Source organism: Saimiri boliviensis, chromosome 5, assembly GCF_048565385.1.
Source record: "Saimiri boliviensis isolate mSaiBol1 chromosome 5, mSaiBol1.pri, whole genome shotgun sequence".
NCBI classification, from domain to species: Eukaryota; Metazoa; Chordata; class Mammalia; order Primates; family Cebidae; genus Saimiri; species Saimiri boliviensis.
In genome coordinates, this window is record NC_133453.1 from 135284457 (window position 1) to 135289909 (window position 5453).

Below are 5453 nucleotides of genomic sequence, written 5' to 3' on the forward strand. Positions count from 1 at the left end.
CCATTGCACTCCAGCCTGGGTAACAAGAGCGAAACTCCGTCTCAAAAAAAAACAACAACAACAAAAAAAAGTTTCTAATACACCAGCCTCAGCAACATAATTGAGACCCTTTTCTCTACAAAGAACTTTAAAAAATCAGCCATGGGCCGGGCGCGGTGGCTCACGCCTGTAATCCCAGCACTTTGGGAGGCCGAGGCAGGTGGATCACGAGGTCAAGAGATCGAGACCATCCTGGTCAACATGGTGAAACCCCGTCTCTACTAAAAATACAAAAAATTAGCTGGGCATGGTGGCATGTGCCTGTAATCTCAGCTACTCAGAAAGCTGAGGCGGGAGATTTGCCTAAACCCAGGAGGCAGAGGTTGCAGTGAGCCCAAGATCGCACCATTGCACTCCAGCCTGGGTAACAAGAGCGAAACTCTGTCTCAAAAAAAAAAAAAAATCAGTCAGGTGTGGTGGCATGCAATTGTGGTCCCAGCTACTCAGGAGGCTGAGGTGGGAGGATCACTTGAGCCCAGGAGTTCAAGCAAGGCTGCAGTCAGCCTAGTAACAGAGTTAACCCTTGTCTCTCCATAAAACAAAACAAAACAAAACAAAAAACAGCCAGCATGACCACCTGCTACAAAGAATATTGCATTTCAGAGGAGGAAGGAACAGAATGGGGTGAAGAAGTTTTACTCTTTCACATCTTTTGTCCCCACAACAAACAAAGCACCTATTTACCACAAACAAAGCACTACACACACACACACACACACACACACACACACACACACACTTTTGGGGGAAATATTTATTTACAGACATTATTATTGGTCAGGTCATTTATAAAGTATTGAGTTTTTAAGGATCTAAAAACCAACTCTCTGGTTTAAAACTTTAACAACAATAATGTAATTCAAAAGTAGAAATTGTAATAAGAGCTTTGAGTATGCCGGGCGCGGTGGCTCAAGCCTGTAATCCCAGCACTTTGGGAGGCTGAGGTGGGTGGATCACGAGGTCAGGAGATCGAGACCATCCTGCTCAACACGGTGAAACCCCATCTCTACTAAAAATACAAAAAATTAGCTGGGCATGGTGGTGCGTGCCTGTAATCCCAGCTACTCAGGAGGCTGAGGCAGGAGAATTGCCTGAACCCAGGAGGCGGAGGTTGCGGTGAGCCGAGATCGCGCCATTGCACTCCAGTCTGGACAACAAGAGTGAAATTCCGTCTCAAAAAAAAAAAAAAAAAAAAAAAAAAAAGAGCTTTGAGTAATGGCCGGGCACAATGGCTCACGTCTGTAATCCTGGCACTTTGGGAGGCCGAGGCAGGCAGATAATGAGGTCAAGAGTTCGAGATCAACCGAAATCCGATCTCTACTAAAAACACAAAAATTAGCTGGGTGTGGTGGCACGTGCCTGTAATCCCAGCTACTCAGGAGGCTGAGAGCAGGAGAATCTCTTGACCCTGGGAGGCAGAGGTTGCAGAGAGCCCAGATCGAGATCGGGCCACTGCACTCCAGCCTGGCGACGGAGCGAGACTCCATCTCAAAAACAAAACAAAACAAAACAGTTTTGAGTATAATGTTTATTTCTATATTCATGACCAAGCACAGCCTCAAGGTCACTTGCGGGAGCAGCGCCACAGAGGAGGGAAGACTTCTGAGCCACGGTCATAGCAGCCGTTTCCCAGCCCGCCCCCTTCCCCATGCACAGGTGACCCCAAAGGCCCCCGGCGCTGAGGGGCTGTGACTAATTGTGAGAAGCGGCAGCGCATTCACCGGGTTTATTAATAGGAACATGACTGCACGCGCGGGGCCGACCCCCTTTTTCTCGGCGCTGAGGCCCGAACCCGGGTGCTGCGATTAGAGGGTCACAAAGGTCAGCTGAATCCCGGGACCACTGTCGAGAAGCCAGAAAGCCGATGGAGAGTGACTTAACCCGACGACGGGAAACGGACTGCGGCTACCTCTCCCGCACACCAGCAAGACCCGGGGGATCCTAAAGGCCAGGGCTGGAACCCAGCTGAGAAAACGTCGGGGTGGCGGGCAAGCCCCCTCCACGCCCCTCAGTAGCGCGCCGCGGCCGCCGCTGTCTCCCGCCCGGGATCACTCACCGCCCCAGGGCCCAGCAGGGGACGGAGCAGGAAGTGAGGCCTCCACCGCCGAGCCGCACCCTGCCTGCCGCCCCTAGGCGGTCCCTCCCAGAACCCGACCGGGATTCGTGACAGGGCTGTGGGGACACAGGTGGGAATCCAGCTTCCACAGCCAGCAGCCGGAACATACCACCCCTGCCCTCTTGCTATTGGCTGTTCAGTTTCCATGACTGGAATTCTTCTCTGTCCATAAGCTGACAGAGCTGTCAATTACCGCCGAGCCTTCTGGGAAACGTAGTCCCGAGCAAGAAGACCTCAAAGGACTCGCAGCCGTGGATGCACAGTTCCAAGCGTTGACAAGTGCTAAACCCAATTCCCGAGCTTCCGCTCCCGGGAACCGCCTGTTAGGAGTGGAGGCATCCAAATGCTTTTCCCCCAGAGTGGCGTCTGCAGTCGTGAATCCCCTGGCCTTCCCCGCCCCTCGCGGAGCAACCTGGTACCCACCCCGAGGTCTCCCGCCCTCGGGCACCTCGCCCCTCCCCAGCGCGGAGCAGCTCAGCCCCCCCGGCCTTTGCGGCCTCTCTTCTGCCTAGCCTTCCACCTCATCTCGGCGGCCGGAGCCTGCTGGGTGTTTGTATGGCGAGGTCCCAGGCCCACTCTAACTGGACGTAAGAAGGGCCCAGCAGAAGCCCTGAATAGAAAACAGACGTTCCACATCCTTCCCTTGGCATCGAACTACCAGGATGTCTCCTTCTGTCTGGTTGGTAGCCAGAGGAGGCGGGCGAGGGCGCCAAGTATTCTGGGAAATGTGCTATTGGGCTGCAAACTGGGAGCTCCTGGGTCTCCTGTGAGAGCCAGAGGTCACTTTGGGCGGGCCCCTAGCTGAAAAATAATAAAGCCTTTCCTTAAAGTGAAGAAAATGTGCCTGTCTACTCTGCTGATTCAGTGCAATTTAGAAAAAGAAAAGAACATTTGGGATGGACTATAAAACGCTTAGAATTACCAGCCGTAGAGCTAACGTCGAAGATCCCTTTGATGCCAATTCCACCATTCCTTCAACACACATAGGGTGCATTTTCCAATGGATATTTATTGGGAACGTTCTATATTTAAGATCGTTCTGGGAACTGTGGTTACTGGGGAATCATATATAACCACTGCCTTCATGAAGTTCACAGCCCAAAAGGGGAAATAAACTACAAAATATATCAAAATCCCAAGTAATATTTTGTCTTTTCATTTTTTCCAAAGAGCTGGGAGCGCAAAAAACCAAATGTTTGGGGTTTTTTTTTTTTTTTTTTGAGACTGAGTTTCGCTCTCGTTACCCAGGCTGGAGTGCAATGGCGCGATCTCGGCTCACCGCAACCTCTGCCTCCTGGGTTCAGGCAATTCTCCTGCCTCAGCCTCCTGAGTAGCTGGGATTACAGGCACGCGCCACCATGCCCAGCTAATTTTTTGTATTTTTAGTAGAGACGGGGTTTCACCATGTTGACCAGGATGGTCTCGATCTCTTGACCTTGTGATCCACCCGCCTCAACCTCCCAAGGTGCTGGGATTATAGGTGTGAGCCATCGCGCCCGGCCTAATGTTTGGTTTTTTAAACCAATACATTTTGGGGTAATTTGTTCCAGAATAGTCCTGTTCCAGTATAGCCTGTGGGATCTTAGTTATTTGGCTATATAATTGTAGTCATCTGCAAGGTAACCACACAGCATTTTGGGAAACTCCGTCCACTATGAACAAATATCTGGTTAGCAGAGGTAGTTAGATGTAGTTAGATTTAGATGAAAATGAGGAAAGTGGAAATCTCAGAGGAGCTCAGGAACAAGGAATATTCAGGAAACCTCGGGATTACCAGGCCTCCTGTGACTGGAACAGAGTTCAGGACCTGGAGAACTGAAGGCATCTTCAGGCCCCTTGTTAAGACTTTCTGGCATTTTGCCATCAGGGAAATCATGAAGGTGACTCTTCAATCTGGGATTGGGGGTTGGGGGTGGTAGGGTGTTGGCGGGGTGGGGGGTGGGGTGGTGGTGGTGGTGATGAATGGAGTCACAGAATCTCGCTGGTAGCTATTCCCTGCTGCTCTCTCCAGCTTCTGTTCCTTCTGCCTCACCTTGTTCTCTCAGCAGTTTCTTCACCATGATCAGGTGTGTGGGGAGCTGGTAAGGAAGCTTGGTCTCATGACAAGAGCGGTCAGTGCAGGAAACCAACCATGCCGCCCAATGGCCACGTGAAGAGGGGACCATACCCTGTTGGGGGTTGGGTGCTGAAGGGCGTGGCCGAGAGGAGGCCTCAAGGAGCGCCCGAGGAGAAACTGTGAAAAGGCTTCACGAAAAGAGAGGAAAACTTCAGCAGGTGCTAGAATTGAAATTTTTAAAAGAGAGAGTCTATCATCATTATCTATTGCTGTGTAATAAATTACTCCAAAATTTATTGGTTTAAAAAACCAAATATTTGGTTTTTGTGCTCCCAGCTCTTCGGGAAAGCCGCTGGTATTTCTTTACCCGGCTCTCCTCTACCTTCAGGCAGGTCCCCCCCCCCCCCAACACCACACACACACACACACACACACACACACACACACACACACACACTCGGCCCAGCACTGTTGCCACGGTAGCTGACCTTTCTGTAGCTATTCTGAGCACACCTGGATGCCGGCGGAGGGCGTGGGCAGCTGAGGAGGCAGGACGCACGTGGGGATCTCCAAAGCCCTGCGGTGCATCATGAAGTCGCAGCACAAGGAGCACCACCCCTTTGAGTATCCGAAAAAGGAAGGAGAAAATATTGGGAAGAAATATCCAGACAGCGTCCCTGAGATTGTAGAGAAGGCTCCAAAGGCCAGGGTGCCTGATCCGGACAAGAGAAAGTACCTAGTGCCCTCTGACCTTACCGTGGCCGATTCTACTTCTTTTTTTGTTTTGGTTTTCTTTTGAGACAGAGTCTCACCCTATCACCAGGCTGGAGTGCAATAGTGTGATATTGGCTCACCGCAACCTCCACCTCCTGGGTTCAAGCGATTCTCCAATCTCAGTCTCCCGAGTACCTGGTACTACAGCCATGCACCACCATGCCCGGCTAATTTTTTGTATTTTTAGTAGAGATGGGGTTTCTCCATGTTGGTCAGGCTGGTCTCGAACTCCCAGCCTCAGGTGATCCACCCGTCTCAGCCTCCTAAAGTGCTGGGATTACAGGTGTGAACCACCGCACCTGGCCAATTCGACTTCTTAATCCAGAAGAGAACCACCTGAGACCTGAGGACGCCTTATTCTTCTTTGTCAACAACACTATCCCTCCGGCTAGTGCTCACATGGCCCAACTGTATGGGGGACAATCATGAGGAAGAGTTTTCTGTATGTGGCCTACAGTGATGAGAGTG

General features: G+C 51.2%; 1 protein-coding gene across 1 annotated transcript in view; it reads right to left on the minus strand.

Moving 5' to 3' along the window:
- Positions 1-4827, minus strand: part of ZNF774 (zinc finger protein 774) — a 16016-nt gene extending 11189 nt beyond the window's left edge. The window contains 1 exon segment of the mRNA XM_074400049.1: positions 4700-4827. The gene's annotated coding sequence lies outside the window, so the exon portion shown is untranslated.
- Between the last annotated feature and the right edge of the window lie 626 nt (positions 4828-5453).